General features: G+C 41.3%; 1 protein-coding gene across 2 annotated transcripts in view; it reads left to right on the forward strand.

The window, feature by feature from the left end:
• ARMH4 (armadillo like helical domain containing 4) overlaps nt 1-20,413 on the forward strand; it is a gene marked incomplete at its 5' end in the record, with an annotated part of 106,707 nt that overhangs the window by 76,657 nt on the left and 9,637 nt on the right. The gene's annotated exons all lie outside the window — the stretch shown is intronic.

Below are 20,413 nucleotides of genomic sequence, written 5' to 3' on the forward strand. Positions count from 1 at the left end.
GCATGGCAGAAGGAGTTCGGTAGGAGCCTGGTTTCTCACTCTAGTTCATCAAGAGACTTGCAGTATGACCTTGGCCAATCGCTCCCCAGTGCCCTTGATATGATGAGCTCCAAGAGTCCTTCTAGCCACAAGAAGCCCCCCCGACCACCTTATCTCAAGGGTCCTCTCTCTTCTCCTAAAGCAGCTCCTGTGCATCTCCTGGGCACACAACTCATACAGCTTTGTTATGCGCTTTTATTCCATTTCATGAAACTATGAGCTTTCTTAAGGAGCAAGTGGAACTTTCTGCCCCGACTGCACTCTGCAGGTGTCAGAAGAGAAAAAATGTTTACGGGTTAGCTGATTGGTTAGTTGATAAATGGGAATCATTTGGAGCTCATTGGAAAAAGAAACTATAGAACCGATGGAAAAAGAAACTATAGAACCGAAATACTGCAGAATGGTGTTCTTGGGAGCGAAGCAGAGCTGAGAGAGCAGCCGCTAAGGCAGCGGTTCTCAACCTGTGGGTCGCGACCCCTTTGGGGGTCGAACGACCCTTTCACAGGGGTCGCCTAAGACCATCGGAAAACACGTATATAATTACATATTGTTTTTGTGATTAATCACTATGCTTTAATTATGTTCAATTTGTAACAATGAAAATATATCCTGCATATCAGATGTTTACATTACGATTCATAACAGTAGCAAAATTACAGTTATGAAGTAGTAACAGAAATAATTTTATGGTTGGGGGTCACCACAATATGAGGAACTGTATTAAAGGGTTGAGGCATTAGGAAGGTTGAGAACCACTGCTCTAAGGTCTTTTCTATGTTTACATTTTATGACTCTCTGACTCAGCAGCTCCAGTTGGGAGGAATTCCAGTTTTGTTTCCTTTGGTGACATTCCCTCTAAAAGTTTTTTATCCTCAAATTGAACTTTTGGATAAAAGTTTTCATCTCCTCTAGTGGCTTTTTCGAGGTCAACTTAATACACATTAAGCTTTAAAAGAAATTATTCTCACTTGTATGACTAGAGCTATATTTTTAAATCCCTTAGCGTTTCAGGCAAGGGTCTGAGTATCACAGATCATTAAAATGCAGGGCCATGTCATTTGATGAGCTTTTTGAATCACATTTTGTACACTCAAATTCTAAAACAAATCTCTCGGAAATTCACTTTTAAAACAGTGTATTAAGCATTTGTTCTATAAAAATCGGAGTCCCTGTTTCGAACTAGGTTTCCATCAGATTTGTTACTGGTGGGCAGTGACTGGGGCCCAGAAATGTAAAGCAGTGCTTCTCTAAACTTTCCTGAGCGTTTGACTCATCCTCCTGACATATCTCGTTACTATGAATTATATCCAGATAAGATTTTCAAAAAGCAGACTATTGGAGTAGCACAGCCATTTAATCTTCATGCTTCATCTTTGATTGAGCCCATGACAATGATGTAGAACATGAGAAGTGTTAGTTAGCAAGTTTCAGACTACAAGACAAAAGATACAGTTGTCTCTGAGGATGGATCTGATTAAAGCGCAGATTCTGATTCAGTAGGTGTGGTGATGCCTGAGATTGTGCATTTTTGACATACTCCCAGGTGATGCCCTGATGCTGCTGATTCAGGGACCATGCTTTGTTTTTCTAATAGTGTTTTCATTTTTTAAAATTTTTTTTACTGAATTTATTGGAGTGACATTGACTAATAAATTTATGTAGGTTTCAAGTGTACAATTCTATAATATATCACCATATATTGTATTGTGTGTTCACCATCCAAAGTCAGATCTCCTTCCATCACCCTCTCCTACCTCTCCCACCCTCTTTCCCTCTGATAATCACCATACTGTTGTCTTTATGAGTTTTTTTCTTAATACCTTCACCTTTTTCACCCAGTTCCACAAACCCTCTGCTGTCAGTCTGTTCTCTATCCGAGTCTGTTTCTGTTTTGTGTGTTGGTTTGTTTTGTTTATTAGATTCCACATATAAGTGAAATCGTGTGGTATTTGTCTTTCTCTCACTGGCTTATTTCACTTAGCATAATACTGTCCAGGTCCATTCATGCTGTTGCAAAGGGTAAGATTTCCTTCTTTTTTATGGCTAAGTAGTAGTCCATTGTGTAAATGTACCACAGCTTTGCTATCCACTCATCTACTGATGAACACTTGGGTTACTTCCAAACCTTGGCTATGATAAATAACACTGCAATGAACATAGGGTGCATATGTTCTTCTGAATTGGTGTTCCGTGTTTCTTCGGGTATGTTATCAGAAGTGGAATCATTGGGTTATAAAGCAATTCCATTTTTAATATTTTGAGGACCCTTCATACTGTTTTTCACAGTGGCTGCACCAGTCTGCATTCCCTACAAGAGTGCATGAATGTTCCCTTTTCTCCACAGCCTTGCCAGCACTTGTTTGTTGATTTGCTAATGATGGCCATTCTGACAGGTGTGAGGTGATATCTCATCATGTTTTTAGTTTGCATTTTTCTGATGAATAGTGACATTGAGCATTTTTTCATATGTCTATTGACTATCTGCATGTCCTCTTTGGAGAAATCTCTATTCAGGTCCTTTGCCCTGAATATACAAATATTTTTTATTGATTTCAGAGAGGAAGGGAGAGGGAGAGAGAGATAGAAACATCAATGATGAAAGAGAATAATTGATCGGTTGCCTCCTGCACACCCCACTCTGGGCACAGAGCCCTCAACCCTGGCGTATGCCCTGACAGGGAATCGAACCATGACCTCCTAGTTCATAGGTCTATGCTCAACCACTGAGCCACACCAGCTGGGCCTTTGCCCATTTTTAAATTGGACTGTGTGTTTTTTTTGGTGTTGAGTTGTATACGTTCTTTATAAATTTTGGATATTAACCCCTTATACGTCTCATTGGCAAACATATTCTCCCACTCAGTGGGTTGTCTTTTCATTTTGTTGATGGTTTCCTTTGCTGTGTAAAACTTTTTAGCATGATTAGTCCCATTTGTTTATTTTTCTTTTGTTTGCTTTTCCCAAGGAGATATATCAGAAAAAAGATTGCTATGATAAATGTCCGAGATTTTACTGCCTATGTTTTCTTCGAGGATTTTTATGGTTTCATGGTCTTACATTTAAGTCTTTAATCTATTTTGAGATTATTCTTGTGTATGGTGTAAAAGGTGATCTAGTTTCAATTTTTTGCATGTAACTGTCCAATTTTCCCAATACCATTTATTGAATAGACTATCTTTACCCCATTGTATGTTTTTACCTCCTTTTTCAAATATTAATTGACCATAAAGGCATTTATTTCTGGCCTCTCTATTCTGTTCAAATGATCTATATGTCTGTTTATTTATTTTTTGCCAGTACCATGCTGTTTTGATTACGATGGCCTTGTAATATAATCTGATATCAGGTAGCATGATTCCTCCAACTTTGTTCTTCTTTCTCAAGACTTCTGTGTCTATTTGGGGTCTTTTGTGTTTCCAGATAAATTTTTGGAATATTTGTTCTATTTCTGTGAAATACACCATTGATATCTTGATAGGAATTATGTTGAATCTATAAATGGCGTTGGGAATATGGACCTTTAAATGATGTTAATTCTTCCTATCAATGAACACAGAATATGCTTCCACTTGTTTGTATCTTCTTCAGTTTCTTTCTTTAGTGTCTTATAGTTTTCCGAGTACAGCTCTTTTCAATCCTTGGTTAAATTTATTCCTAGGCATTTTTTTTTATGCAATTGTAAATGGGATTGTTTCCTTAGTTTCCCTTTCTGATAGTTCATTATTGATTTATAAAAATGCAACTGGTTTCTGATGTTTATTTTGCATTCTGCTACTTTACTGAATTCTTTTATCAGTTCTAGTAGTTATTTGGTGGGATCTTTAGGGTTCTCTATATGTCATCTGCAAATAATGACAGTTTTACTTCTTGCTTTCCGATGTGGATGCCTTTTATTTCTTCTTCTTGTCTGATTGCTGTGGCCAGGACTTCTAGTTCTATGCTGAATAAGAGTGGCAAAAGTGGATATCCCTGTCTTGTTCCTGATCTTAAGGGAAGTGCTTTTAATTTTTGCATGTTGAGTATGATGTTGGCTGTGGGTTTGTCATATATGGCCTCTATTATGATCTTGGTAGGAAGGGAAAGTAAGAGTTAAAGGTGACTCATAGGATTCTGGCTGATGCAGTTGAGTGGGTAGTGGTGTCATTACTGAGATGGGTAAGACCAGGGTAGGATTTGAGTTAGGGGAATTGCAGGAGTGGGGAGGAGGAGAGATCATGACTTATGTTTTAGGTACATGAGAGACACTTGCAAGAAAGCTATGTCTTAGAGAAGAGGCTGAGTTGGAGCTATATACTTTGTAGTCATCAGCGTTGAATGGTACTGATGCCATGGGAGTAGGTGAAAATGCCTACAGAGTGAGGTTAGAGGGAGAAGGCCTGGAAGAGGACTCTGGGAAACTTTAATAATTCAAAGGGGAGATACAGTAGTAGGTAAGACCTCCCAAAGATGTCTGAGGAGGAGAGATGAGAAGCATGATGTCACAGAAGAGAAAGGAAAGGACAGTTTCAAGATAGAGAGACTGCCGAAACCAGTTTGGCTCAGTGGATAGAGCGTAGGCCTGCGGACTGAAAGGTCCCGGGTTCGATTCCGGTCAAGGGCATGTATCTGGGTTGTGGGCACTTCCCCAGTGGGGGATGTGCAGGAGGCAGCTGATCGATGTTTCTCTCTCATCGATGTTTCTAACTCTCTATCTCTCTCTCTTCCTCTCTGTAAAAAATCAATAAAATATATTTAAAAAATAAAAAAGATAGAGAGACTGGTTGACTGAGGGAATGCAGCAGAGAGGCAAACAAACAACAATTCTGAAAATGCTTTGACAAAAAAGCTCTGAAGGTAAGAGACAGTTTCAATCAAGCATTTGTAGAATGGCCCCATGAGCCCTGCACTTCCCCAGCTTCCTTCTTTGTAAAATGTGACGGCAGTAGTTTTGAGAACTTGCTGAGATGTTTGCCAAATACTCAGCAGAGCACTGGTGCCCAGTAAGAGTACAGTAAACATTAGCTGGTATAATAATGAGCAAAGCAGTATGGTCCCCATTGGACTTGCTTGGACTGAACTGGGTATGAGTAGAGCAGCCAAGAGCTTTACTGCAGCCTCGGCAGACTTGGAGTAGGGTCTGTTCATCCGCTCCCCTTTCCACATCACTGCATCTGCAGGGTGAGACTGTGTTGTACTAACAGCCATTAGAAAATCAAAGCACAGAGGTGAAGCCATCTGAAACGGGCTCCACTGGAAGGCTACGGTTAGAAGGTGAACGCCATGCTGTGGGACCTGAGCTGGCACTGCAGACTGACAAGTGTGAAATCAGGTCTGAGTCTCTATGTGAGAACCTAGGCCAGCCGTGGGCAAACTACGGCCCGCGGGCCGGATCCAGCCTGTTTGAAATGAATAAAACTAAAAAAAAAAAGACCGTACCCTTTTATGTAATGATGTTTACTTTGAATTTATATTAGTTCACACAAACACTCCATCCATGCTTTTGTTCCGGCCCTCCGGTCCAGTTTAAGAACCCGTTGTGGCCCTCGAGTCAAAAAGTTTGCCCACCCCTGACCTAGGTGGACACAAATCCTTTACCAGAGATGATTCTGGGTAGAATCATTCACTCTTTAAGCCATAGGAATAGGGAATCATAAGGGGAACCAACTAGGGATTCAGGATCAGAATTCAGTGGTTGAGACTTAAAGAAAACCAGGGTTGCTCTTTTTCTGAGCCGCCGTGGAAGTGCCTGTGTTGTTGGGAAGGATGAGCCTAGGGTATGGCACCCTCGTGTCACTATCATTAACTTAGAGACTCCTCAAAGGGAAGCGAGTTTCTCCCTGAGTTTCCATAGAAGTAAAAACACTCCTTCATTAATGCCTTTATTCGTTACTTGTGACAGACATCTTTGCCATCATGGGGACTTAACCACGTGCCTGATATTAATTTTTGCGGGGTCTTCCCTGTGAGACATAAGCTCCTTGAAGGCAGGGACTGCATCTTGATCATCTCTGTACCAAACCTCCAGCAAGTGCCATGTCATAGAAGAAGCTTAATGAGTTGTTGAATTGAGCCAGCACGGAGAACCTAGTTAGGCTCATGAGGTTCAAAACATGTGGCTCTTCTGAATCTACATCTTTTCTTCTACTTTGTAACATAAAATAGATGCTTCCTTTGGTGCCAAACCATCATACATAAAACTTAGTTGCTGACATAGACTGGGAAAGACACCCCCTGAAAAAAAATGAAATGTGAGTATCTACGTTAATGACAATTTTTTTATAGTTCAGAAACAAGTGTATCTTGCAGCAGTGAGAGACCATCTATTCTCTATGGCACAATTTTTCTTTGATTTTGCTTACATTTTTTTCTTCTTCTCTCATCAGTGAGGCTTAGTGCTATATTGATCAAAAGCTGATTTTCTTATCTCTGAAGTAAAAGGTTTAACTATGGGCACAAAGCCCAATTACTTTCTCTCTTCTTACTTAATGCCAGTCACTAAAGATTCTTTTCCTCTCCCCCTCCCCCCTTCTCTAGCTTTCAGACATCCTAAGTCTCATGTTGCTCCTCTTGCTTTTACTCTCACATTTTTTTTCAGTCTTTCTCATTTCCCATATTTTTCTTGTGATTTTGTTGTTGCTGTTCCCTTAAAAAAATTGCCCTTCTATTAGAAAAAGTGGCAAGATTTCTCCAGAAGCAGACAGGCATGAAGTGCTGACTGCCAAGGCGAACGTTGGCTAATTTGAAGGGGAGAGGAAAGCCATGTTGGTCAGTGTTGCAGGTATATTTTATCCTCACCACACAAACCCAGTTTTCCTTTTAGGTAGCTTCCTATGAATTATATCCAGATAAGGTTTTCAAAAAGCAGACTATTCATTGGAGTAGTACAGCCATTTAATCTTCATGCTTCATCTTTGATTGAGCCCATGACATGTAGCTTGCTGTCTTTCTATCTTTGGAATGTGAGAAGTAAGTATTAGTTAGCAAGGTTCAGATGGCAAGACAAAATATACAGTTGTCTCTGAGGATGGAGCCTTGGGTTCTTCCTGTAATGAGCTTGTATGATTAAAAAAATGTCCTCACCCTAGTAGATATTTTTATTGATTTTAGAGAGAGAGGAAGGGAGAGAGAAACATCAATTGGTTGACTCCAGTACGTGCCTGACAGGGAATCAAACACATGACCTAGGTATGTGCCCTGACCAGGAATCGAATCTGCAGCCTTTTGGTGTACAGGACGATGCTCCAACCAACTGAGCCACCCAGCCAGGGCAGCTTTTATGATTTTCACTCTCCAGAGGTTTCAGTGTCACCTTTATCTATCTTGTGAGGACTGGGGTTCCTTTTTGCAGAATTCTATTGGAGCTAAGTTGGCAACTTTAACAGCTTCCTCCCTGTCACTCTCAGGGCTGCAGGCATTTTTCTTTTCTGCTTAGAGAATATTTCTAAGCTCTGTTTCACCGGCTTCAGACCTGCTCACTCATCTGGTTTCCTTGGTTTCTGTCCTATTGATACCTACCTGGATTTTTCCACTTTACCCAGCTTTTCCGGTTGGGTGCCTATTTGGGTGGTTTGCCTGGCTTTTTGACTTGGTGAGTCCCTAAGGCCCTTTTTTTCCTAGCGCTATGCCGCACAACCTCCCACCCCTCCCCAAGCTTCTAATTACTACAACTCATGCTGGCCTGGATCCATTGCCTCGGAGTCCCGCTTGCTGGGAGCAGAGAGAAGCCAGATTCTACCATTAATCTTGGGATGTGAATCCATCACTTGGCAAGTGTTTGTATTTAGTGGTGAAGAGCTCTGGTTCTGGAGCTAGACTCCCTGGGCTCAGTTCCCAGGTCTGCCACTCGGAGCTGTGTGATCTTGGGCAAATCACGTACCCTCTCTTGCTCAGTTCTCTCATCTGCGCAATGGAGCTACTGGTTGAACCTGCCTTTCATGATTGCTAAAAGGTAAACATCATCCTGTACACTATATAATGGGCTTAGAACAGTTTATTTGCTATACAGTAAGCACAGTATAGTGTTAACTCTACTAAGAAATTGAAACCCACATTTACTGAATTCCGACACTACCCAAAAGAAGGCAGATGGATTAGATCAAGGTTTATCAAAGGGAGTTCCACAAATTTACTATGAGAAACTTTAAATCTTGTGCACATGTTTGGATGAAAATGTGAACACATTAGGATAAGCATAGTTTAGATGAGCACGCCATGTGATTGGAAAGCCTGTGTTTGTGTTGTGTTCGATGATCATGTTCTCCCGCACCAAAGGCCATGACATTGAGACAGGCTGTGGGAAGGCAGACCTGTCTGTGGTTGTTGGAGGAAAGAGCTGTGGGAATGGAGTTTCCGGGAGCACATGTGGCCTGAGCCTGCCATGTGGTCTTCCAGCAGTGAAAGATCATCTAAAGTCCTGTAGCTGTCCTATAGAACCTGCTGGTGTCAATTTAGATTTGATTGAGATGCTATTTAATTTTAAAATTTGTTCTGGTTTTATGGTCATATAAAAGAGCTATCATAATTAGGTGACTTAAAAAAAATCTAGGTTTAGGGTTGTATTTTATTTTTTTTATTTTTATTTATTTTTTAAAAATATATTTTATTATTGTTTTTATAGAGAGGAAGGGAGAGGGATAGAGAATTAGAAACATCAATGAGAGAGAAATATCCATCAGCTGCCTCCTACACACTCCCAACTGGGGATGTGCCCACAACCAAGGTACATGCCATTGACCAGAATTGAACCTGGGATCCTTCAGGCCGCAGGCCGATGCTCCATCCACTGAGCCAAACCAGCCAGGGCTAGGGTTGTATTTTAAAAAAATCTTTATTGTTGAGAGTATCCCACCCGCTCCTATTGCTCCCTTCCACCTGGATCCCGCCCTACCCCAGGCCTTTACCACCCTATTGTCTGTGTCCATGGGTAATGCATGTATGCATATAAGTTCTTTGGTTCATCTCTTCCCTCCCCCCTCTTCCCTTTCCTCTGAGATTCATCAGTCTGTTCCATGTTTTTGTGCCTCAGGTTCTATTTTATTCTACGGTTGTATTTTTAAAGTAATATTATAATAAAAATAATTTATTAGTACCGGAAGATTAATAGAAATTTAATCTTGTAAAAGGGATCTGTTCATACACAGTCGTGTGTCGCTTATGATGAGGATTTAATCTGAGAAATGCATCATTAGGTGATTTCTTCATTCTGAGGTCATAGCATGCACTCACACAGACCTAGGCGGCATAGCCTACTGCACACCTAGGCTACATGCTATAGCCTATAGCTCCTACGCTACCACCTGCACAACATGTTACTATACTGAACACTGTGGGCAGTAATAATACAGTGGCAAGTATTTGTGTATCCAACATACCTAAGCATAGAAAAGGCATAGTGAAATACAGTATAAAAGGTAAAAAATGATACATCTGATACATCTGTACAGGGCACTTAGTATAAATGGAGTTTGCCGGACAGGAAGCTGCTCTGGGTGAGTCAGTGAGTTAGTGTTGAGTGAATGTGAAGGCCTAGGATACCACCGTACATGACTGTAGACTTTATAAACACTGAACGCTTAGGCTACACTAAATTTATTAACAATATTCAATAATAAATTAAACTTAGCTACTGTGATGTTTTTAGTTCATAAACTTAAATTTTTTTTAACTTTTTTATAATAACACAGCTTAAAACACAAACACATTGTACAGCTATTACAAAAACTATTTTCTTTCTTTATATCCTTAGTCTATAAGCTTTTTTTTTCTATTTTAAAAACTTTTATTTTTTTTTCCTTTAACATTTTTGTTAAAAACTAAGACACAAACACACACATTAGCCTAGGCTTTCACAGGGTCAGGATATCAGTATCACTGTCTCCCGCCTGCATGTCTTGTCCCATGGGAGGTCCTCAGGGATAGTCACATGCATGGAGCTGTCGTCTCCTATGATAACAGTGCCTTCGTTGGAAAACCTCCTGTAGGACCTGCCTGAGGCTCTTCTTGAGGAGGTTTCAGTCATATTTCAGAAATATGTCCATGGTTGTTTACTTGGTTTGTTTCTTTTTTTCAACCGTAGATTTATTTGTAAGCAGATAAAGCACCACGAACATTTCTCTCTATTAATGACAGCTATGACGTTGCTAGGTGATAGGAATTTTCCAGCTTCATTATAACCCATTGGAACCATTGTCATATATGTGGTCCATCGTTGACAAATGTCATAATCTTTCTAAAACTTGAGAAAGACTACATCACTCTGTGATTCCCAAATGACAGTTCACAAATTGTGTTAGTCAGGTTATTAAGCAAAATATCCCTTGGGGAACTTGTTAGAAATACATGTTCCTGGGCTGTGTCCTGGGACTGCTGAGCCGAGCCGAGCCTGTGGACCTGTGCTTTTGCTGAGTTGCTCAGGTGATTCTGCTAAACAACAGGTTAGGGCCTCTTTGGAGTCGATGACTTCGCAATGTTTTTCGTAGTCCTGGGATCTTAGAATTCAGTGTCTTCATCTTCAAAGTTGCGATAATGGTACTTGTCCCTTTCTTTCTGTACAGGAGAGCCATGAGAATTAATGAGGCAATTTTCATAAGTGTTCTTGGAATAAAAGTACAATTTAAGTGTAATATATTGAGGCCAGGACTGAACTAGGTTACCTCAGCGTGCAAATTGTTCCCGAGGAACAAGGAGGTGACTCAGGTCCTTAGAGAGAGAGCATCAGCAAGCTGATTTTTGCTACCAGGGATCCAGTTCCCAAAAGTGTTGTCCATCTCGGCATGGAGTCCAGCCCCTTGAAACCTGGTACATGACTGAGATTTGTAACAAAGGCAGGAAGTCTAGAAAGGGAGGGTTGTGGTGGGGAGCCCTATGCTTATTATATTAGCTTCCTTGGGCTGTCGTTGAACAAAGTGCCATAAACTGGGTGGCTTATAACAAGAGAAATATACACTCTCACGGTTCTGGGGTCTAGAAGTCAAAATCAAGGTTTCGTCTGGGTTGGTTCCTGCCTGAGGCTCTAAGGCAGCGGCTCTCAACCTGTGGGTCGCGGCCCCTTTGGCGGTCGAACGACCCTTTCACAGGGGTCGCCTAAGACCATCCTGCATATCAGATATTTACATGACGATTCGTAACAGTAGCAACATTACAGTTATGAAGTAGCAACGAAAATAATTTTATGGTTGGGGCACAACATGAGGAACTGCATTTAAAGGGCCAGAAGGTTGAGAGCCACTGCTCTGAGGGCTAGTCTGTTTAATGCTTCTTTCCTGGCTTCTGGCACTGTGGGGAAGCCTTGGTGTTCCTGGCGTTGTAAATGCATCGCTTTAGGCTCAGCCCGTCATAACATGGCATTCTCCCTAAGTGTCTCTGCTTCTCACGGCGATCTCATCTCTGTGTGTCTCTCTTCTCTTCTTATATTGGATTAGGGCCCATCCTGCTCCAGTATGACCTCCTTTTAATTAAACTAATTACATCAGCAAGCATCCTATTTCTAATTAAGTCACATTCTGAAGTACTGGAGGTTAGGATATTATCATGCCTTTTTCGGAGACACAATTCAGCCCATAACACCATGTTTCTTCCTACGCAGGGAAGCATGGGATGTTGTGTATTTCTGGGTGAATTCTTTTCCCAAAATGGATTGAAATGCAAAGGACGCTATCCCTTAGAAACCATGTTATATGTTGTGGTAAGGTCCCTGGGGCAGCCCATAACAGCTCTTCAGCTCACAATCTACCAGAAGTAGAATTTTTTCTAAGGAGCCGAGAAAATCTAACCAATGTACCAGAAGAGGTCTCGGTGGAAAAACATGTTCCAAGTTTCAAGTTGGGATGTTAAGAACACATTTCTTCCCATCAGCTCTTAGAAACTTCCTATTTGTATTTATTTCTCTCATCTTGATATTTCTGTGCTTATCCCAGTCCCCTTTCTGGTGTGTCCTTGTTCCCCATTTTGGTTCCAATAGTACCTTTTAGGTTGTTATTATTCCTGCAGTCCTGTGTGGAGCGAGTGTGCTCTCAACAGCCTCTGTCCCTCTTCCCGATTAAAATGTACTTGTCCTAACCCTGTTTTCTCAGCATCTGTTCTGCAATGCTAAGTTACCCCTGCCCATCCAGTATATTGACTTCTTTATTGCGTATGAGGAGTCCTATCCCACAGTACTGAGTCAGGATTCTCAAGAAGGAGAAGCAGGGTGTCCTGAAGGGTTGACATTGTGTCTCCTTCAAATTATAGTGTTTAAACCAAGTCTTTGTGCTGGCTGCAGGTCTCAGCCCTCTTCTTTCTGTCCCAGGCTCCTTAATGAGCCATTGTCATCTGTGTAGGGAGGCTAGTCCTTGGTCTTAACCCTATATGACCCTTCCTTTAGCTGACAAAGAGTTAATGGGAAAGCTATTTTTAAAAAAAATTCTTTGTAAAACTCTTCTGAACTCAGGAAGTAGATATTGGTAAAGTGTTGTAAATACAGTGTGCCCAACAAGCTTCAGAATAACCAGGTTTGAATCAACTCAGCTAAATAGAATTTTCTTTTCCTTATTAAAAGGAATTGTGCTCAGATTCTCTAAGAAGCAGAATCAAGATGGGATTATGTGTGCGGGAGATTTAATGGGAGAAACACCCGGAGGATCAAGGGAAGGGAGCAGGAGGAGGTTGGGAGAGCTTTGACTGCAATGCAGGTTTGGCTTCAGTAACAGGAGAGGGGGAAGGAAGAAAGACTGGGTAGGAAAAGACCCAGAAGACAGCTCAGTTCTGAGAATGATTTGGCCAGGCTGACTGTGAATTTTTGAGCCCAAACTGCTCACTGGGGGACCCTCCTCCCCTGCCCCCGGCCCAGAGGGATGGGCTGCACTGGCACCCCACCATGCTCAGGTAGTCAATGTCTGAGAGCAGCCAGGGAACACGTGGACACTGCACAGATGTGGTTATGGATCCGGGAGTCGGTGAAGGGAAGGCTAGTCCTTGGTCTTAACCCCATATGGCCATCTGTGTAGGGATAATAAGTTTTCCTCTCAATGTAAAACAAGCTTATCCCTACCCATACTCCTCCACAGCAGGAGAGCTGAGCAGTGCAATTCCGCGGCTTTCACGGCCGTCTCCCTCCGATGGTCACTTGGATGGTCAAAATTACATCCTTATTTTCACTAACGTCTAACTGAATTTTAGTGTTTTGTCTAACAAGTGTAGCCAGTGTCCACAGCAGGAATAGCAGCGTATCTTCCTCACAACAACTAGTACAGGCAGTTTTCGCTCACATTACAGTTATCACAGATATCTCAGTGTCACTTATGCCCATCATGACTTTGGGATTAGGGTAGTGATTAGACCTGCCACTAGACCTTCTCATTTTAGGAGGGAGTAAAAAGGCTTATTTATTAACTAGAGGCCCGGTGCACAAAAATGTGTGCACTCGGGGGAGGGGGGTCCCTCAGCCCGGCCTGTGCCCTCTCGCAGTCTGGGACCCCTCGGGAGATAACGACCTGCTGGCTTAGGCCTGCTCCCGGGTGGCGGAGGGCAGGCCCAATCCCTAGGTGCAGCCCCTGGTCGGGCTCAGACCAGGGCCGATTGGGGAGTTGGGGCACCGCCCCTGTCACGAACAGAGCAGGGCGGATAGGGAGGTTGTGGGCCCGCCCCCTGTCACACTGATCCTGGTGCCGGGAGGCATATTACCCTTTTACTATATAGGATAGAGGCCTGGTGCATGGGTGGGGGCTGGCTGGTTTTCCCTGAAGGATGTCCTGGATCAGGGTGGGGGTCCCGCTGGGGTGCCTGGCCAGCCTGGGTGAGGGGCTGAGGGCTGTTTTCAGGCTGGCGGGTAACTGAAGCTCCCAACCGCTCCTTTTTTTATTTTATTTTTTTCTTCTGGGCCAGCTTTATCTCTGAGGCTTGGCTCCAGCTCTTAGGCCTCCGCTGCTGAAAGCAGGTTTCTTGCCTTTGTTTACCTTCTGTATTTGAAACAATGTTGCAATCCTGCTGGCTGAAGCCTAGCCGACTAAAGCAGGTTTCTGGGGTTTTGTTTAGCTTCTATATTTGTAACATAGTTGCTTAGAGTTGCAGCTCAGAGGCCGGCAGCGGCAGGCGGAGAACATTGGAGTTCTCCGTCACTGAAGCAAGCAAGCCTCATGTTCGCTTTAAGCTGCCTGGCTGCCGGCCGCCATCTTGGCTGGCAGTTAATTTGCATATCGCCCTGATTAGCCAATGGGAAGGGTAGCGGTTGTACGCTAATTACCATGTTTCTCTTTTATTAGATAGGATAGTATCACAAATTTAAAAATAACTTGATAATGGAATTTAATCCTCACCCAAGGATATTTTTTCCATTCATTTCTAGAGAGAGTAGAAGGGAGGAAGGGAAGGAAGGAGGGTGTAGGGAGAGAGAAAGAGAGAGAGAGAGAGAAAAAGAGAAACATGGATATGAGAGAGACATATCGATTGATTGCCTCCCATTGAGCCAGACTGGCCAGGGTTGATAGTGGAATTTAAATATAATGGTTTCTTTTGCATTTTATGATTTTTTATAAACATTACTCCAAGAAGGAGTCCATAGTCTTTATTGGCAGAGGGGTCCATTGCACAAAAATGGTTAAGAACCCTTCCTACAGATAGTATTCATATTAGATATATTAGCTTGGTTGTCCTTTACCTGGCTCCACATGTGTACGCTTGGCCCCAGTCCTTATAAGAATGTGCTGTAATGGAAGATGAGTCATTAGTTCAACAGAGAGTGTCCCCACCCTGGGCCAGGCTCTGTGTTGCTGGAGCTGCATCAGTGAGCAAGACAGACATCTTCTCTACCTCAGAGAGTTGAATTGGCTAATAGGCAAGACACTCATTAAATCAGGACAATCATGATCCTATTACATGTGGCAGGTGATATTAACAATATGAGAACAACACGGTGCTCTGGGTGCTCCAGGAGGGGGAGCTAGTCTAGGGGTCAGAGCAGACCTCCCTGAATAGTGCCCTAGAGAGTGAGTAGGAGTGAGTTGGGAGAAGAGGAGGTGGAGACAGAAGTTAGAGAGAGGTGCACTGAGCTTGTTGTGAGAACTGAAATCATGCAGACCTTGTAAGCCATGTGAAGAGGTTTAGAGGTCCCCCCACCCCCGGCCCCCCACGGCAATAGGAAGCTTTAAAGGAGTTTTAAGCAGGGGCTCTTGTGGTACTAAGATGAACCATGATGGCAGCTTCCTTATGAAATATGTGGTGGGAGAAAACAGTGACAGGGAAGAGTATTCTTTGATTTCTTTTGGGCTCTGTGTAAATGACTGGGTCTTGACTTTCATTTTGTTAGTATATCGTAAACTGCATTAAAATGTTGGAAGCATCTCTCTTAGAGTTCAGATGTTCACCGTAGCTGTAGTTCTCTGTGAAGTCTATTGAAGATGCTCTGCGTGAACAGAAAACCTCACACACATCTTGGAACACTGTTTCTCCGTGATGCTGGGCCATGGAGAAGTGGATGTTGTTTGCTTAGGCTCTCTTGGTGTACATTTGTCACCTAGCATGGATGGCCTTTGACTTCTACATTAAGAAGAAAATAAACTTATTAATAATGTAGATGGTTATCTTGCAATTCAATGAAAGCTCTCTGGCTGCTTCTTCATAAGTAACTCATAAGTGGGTTCAAGGTTTGTTACTAGGTAAAAACAAATCCATTTTGGTTGACGGCTAATTCACGGCCATGCGCAGTTAAATAACTCATAAAAGTGTTTGCGTGGAAATGAGTCTCTGGGATAATCACATTTTATTTCTAGTGTCTAATCGATGCTCAGAGCTTTGGGGTTTAATTATGTCTGCTGAAAAAAATGCAATTCAATTTCTCCTCCTCTCTTTTAAACATAACTGCAGTCTTAATTTTAATTTATAAATATATAAGCCTTCATAGATATTTCCTGACACAATACTTGGTACCTATTAAATACTAATATATATTGGATTCTTCTTCTAATTAAATAAAAACATATCAAGTAAGAAACCTAAGTAAGACTTTGCTCCTGGTTCCTCTGTTTCTTGCCTGTCAGTAGACATTATACATTTTATGATTACTCCAGAGAAATAATCTAAGTGCAAAATGTTATATTTTGTATGTTTCAATAAGAAGAAACTCCTGTTTTCTAATCAGCCAGGCAGGCTGACTTGGGTGTTTGCTCCAATAGGGAGTGCAGCAGGTGGCTGTCACATGTGGCCTGAGGCACAATGAGTTGAGTATGTGTGGTTGGAATATGAATCCCATCCTTTCTGTTCTCTGTGGCATCTACCCAGCTTCCAGGAGGGTTCACATAGTACCTCGTGTTCTTTCACTTAGCATAGTGTTTTCAAGGTTCATCTATGTTGTAGCAAGTATCACTACTTCATTCCTTTTTAAAGCTTAGTGATATTCCATTGTGTGTGTGTATAATATATATATTATATAATATATATTATATTTATTATATATATTATATTATATTATATTATATTATATTATATTATATTATATGCCAAGTAACTGGAATGACCAGAACAACAGAACAACCAGAACCAGCGGAATAACCAGTCGCTATGACGCACACTGCAGCCGGCCAACTGGCCTGATCGGTGGCGGGGCTGGCTGGCCAACCTCCTGTGGCCCTTCCCCCCTGCTGGCCTGGCCCCCGATCAGCCCTGATCAGGGCAGGCCAGCCGAATCCCACCCATGCATGCATTGGTGAACCAGGCCTCTAGTATAATTATATGTATATACCACATTTTAAAAATCCATTCATTTGTTGACAGACATTTGGATTGTGTCCACCTTTTGGCTATTGTGAATAGTGTTGTTGTGAACATAATGGGACAAATATTTGTTTAAGGACCTGCTTTCAATTTTTGGAGTATATATACCTAAGAGTGGAATTGTGGGGTTATATGGTAATTTTATAGTTAATTTTTGGAGGAACTGCCAAATTGTTTTTTACAATGATTGCACATTTTATTTTTTAAAAAATATGTTTCTATTGATTTCAGAGAGAGGAAGGGAGAGGGAGAAAGAGAGATAGAAACATCAGTAATGAGAGAGTATCATTAACTGGCTGCCTCCTGCATGCCCCACACTGGGCATATGCCCTGACCAGGAATTGAACTGTCTATTTAAAAAAAAATTTTCCCATCACCATTTATCCCTTCTATACCCTCTTCCACTTCCACCCATTCCCTCCACCCCACAATCACCACACTGTTGTCCATATCCATGAGTGCCCCCCAACCTCTTGCTGAATCCCTCCCCTGCCAACAATTTCCACCCCACCAGAGCTGCCTGCACTCTAACTTACCTTTGAAGTAATCCATTTAGATGGCAGAAAAGCTCTGTCTTCGAGTGTTAACTGCAATTCTCAGGAGCTCTTAACCAAAGATTTGCCCTAGTTTCTCTTGAGAGTGCATACAGCTAGCTATTTGCCCATTATTTATTATGAGGAGTGACACATTATAAACTGGTCATTTGAACTTTGGAAAGCAAACCCTGAAACTGCCTTGGAAACCACTCTAGGACTCACTCATTTCATCAGTTGGCCGAGCCATGACACTAGGGAAGTGGGAGCTTTATGTAGATTATGTAGAATCATGTCAGAAAGCTTAGATAAAGGTCATCAGTGAATACGAGATTTCACACTTACCTAGTCAATTGCCAGGCTTCTCTTTGCCTCATCCTACAATCAAGCCATGACGTTTATCGGTGAAAGCCCCAAAATTTATATAAAGAAGAGGGGTGTGTGAGGACCTGTCTTAAAGCTGAAGTGGTCTATAACTTTACATAAAATTGATAATGGAAGACTGAAGCTAGGGCTGATGGGCTTTTATGGTTGTTAAAGCCTCACATGAGATGACAAAATGTAGATTCAGTGGATCTGGCAAGCAACTCACAGACTTGACCTTGCACTGGGAGCCTCATAATATTGCACTTCAGGAAACAGTAAACTTTCTATTAAAAATAAAGCCTGAATACTAAACTTTTTTCTTTTTCACCAGTCAATTGAAAATTGGGTAGTGCAAATGTGAAGAGAGACCTGTCATGGTGAGTTGGGATGAATTTCAGGTCCCCTGGGTGTGGATTTGATGCTGGGGAGTGTAAAAGTGAGACCAGAAACTTCAGTGCTCAACAGAATTTTCAAGGATGTCTTATGCAAAGCACAGTGACTTTTTGTTTTCATTTTTTTCTCATCATCAGGTAAAGAGGAGGAATAGTGACAAATTGTTTTTCCCTCGGTGAGCAATAGTGGATACCATGGTTCTCTTTTGGGGAAGAGAAAGAAACACACACTTCTTCATTTATGCACCCTGTATTGCCATTTGGTTGAAGTTCATAACTAGATACCTACTGGGAAGATGCAAAGAGAAAGTCCTGTACTCAACTGCATCTTCCCAGTAGGTATCTAGTATCATTCTTAGCTTGCAGTTAACGAAATATCTACTTAATGTTACTTGAAACTTGAGATTAGGGTATCGGCTTCTCGCACCCTTCTCTGTGAATATTAGTGCAGAGCCTTCAGAATTAATTGCTTCTTAGATGCATGATTACTGCTACTTAGCCCTATGCAGAGAAGTAGGTCATTCTATTCATCGGGATCTTGCTGTTCTGTAATTATGTGAAGAGCAGATGATTATAGATAGGGTTTCTGTGTGATTTTAAAGCAGGTAAATTTAGCATCATTAGAGACTAATCCAAAGCTGGAAAAACTCAAGTTCCTTTAAAAAACATGCAAACAATATTTAAAACTTGGTAAGTTTTATTATTCTTAAGTGTAATTATGTAAATTGGAAAATAGCTTTGTCTGTTTCTTGGGCTAAAAGAGGCACTTATGATTATAAATAACAAGGAAGAATAAGAGCTGGTCTCCATTTATTTATTGATACTGTAGAAATACTGTAATTGAAATTTAGTTATGTATGCTTTGAGCAAAAGACTATGCTCTGATATTTTATTATTTATTTAGGTGGAACATACATTTCTCTTTTCACTGATTAAGATAAAAATAAAGTTTCCTACCTTATTAAAGGTATAAATGAAAATTTGATTATTAAAGAAACTGTATTTATAACCTTTTCAAAATTGAATGTGAGTTAAGTGGAACCACCTATGAAATACATCTTATACAATGCTATATGGAAAGGGTGTATTTTACAAATTCAGGTAGCCCTTAGTCCTTCAGTTAAAATTAACTTAGATAAATAGAGATGGCATCTGCCTTGAGCTTGGCCAGCTCGCCTACCTTCCTTGCTCCTTCTGCTCATTCTAAGAGCTTGTTTTAATGTACAAAATAAATAAAATTAATGTAACACATTTTGTATAAAGTACATTTTATATAGTATTTAAACTAATTCAGATGAAGTTTTATTTCTTGAAAACAGTTCTTTCCTTTTGGTTTATTAGCATGTGTATAAACACAAATCACATGTTCATAAATAAAGTTAACATTCTTTTTTTAAAGAAATAAAATTGGCCCGGCAAAGGGAACACCTGCCTATGGTGGCAGAATTAGACGAGTATCTTAGTTTGACTTTTCCCTAAAAGCAAACTGGGAGGAAGTGAGTGACAATATTAACTTCCTCCCAGGTTCATATTTTTCATTTTCTTTTGGTTTTCAACACTGCCCAAGTTTTCAGTGAGACGGGTGAGTGGAGCGCCAGTAAAGGGGGTGTTCCTGAGTGGATTATTGCTGGGGCTCCTTGCTGCTGGGAATTCTCCCAGATGCTGTGTGGAACACGCCTCGGGTGGGGAAACTGGGGAATTTACCTGGTATGATGAGGAGAATAATGCTCCCTGCAAAGATGTCTGGGTGTTAATCGCCAGTGCTTGTGAATATGTAAAATGAGGCTGTATTTGTCTTGTTTTCTCCTTTTTGATGCTTTTTAAAAATGAATTTTCATTCAGTTTTATAGCTTTAAAAGTCAGGTGAGGATGAAAAATCCCACCACTAACTTTAAACTACTCTTTACATGGTCATTCTAACATGTCTTCATTTTGACTGATGCTTCCTTCTATTCTTGGTACATGTAATTCCAAATGGTTTAAGAGTGGTCTGTAAAACATTTCATGGTGGATGTAATCCCTTCCAGTCGCCTTTTATAAATATTACCTAATTATTGCTTTTATTTTTTTCTTAGTGCTTAAGTTGTGATGGAATGGCACATTTTGCAAGCTAGATATATTTCAGAAGTACTTTCTGTTCCCTCACCTTTGGTCAGGTTTTTCTTCAAATGGGAAAGCCAGTGCTTCGCTTTGGAGCCAGTGCTGGGCCAGCCTGCCCTGCCCCTGGCCACTTCCTACCTTACTCTGCTCTGACATTGATTCAAATGTAGCATTCCCAGTGAACTTAAAAACGGAAAACAATGAAGAATGCAGCTCAGGAGAAAATGTCAGATAAGAAATGAACTTGATATTTTAAAGGTG

The sequence above is a fragment of the Myotis nattereri genome, assembly GCF_964212035.1.
Source record: "Myotis nattereri genome assembly, chromosome: 1".
Lineage (NCBI taxonomy): Eukaryota > Metazoa > Chordata > Mammalia > Chiroptera > Vespertilionidae > Myotis > Myotis nattereri.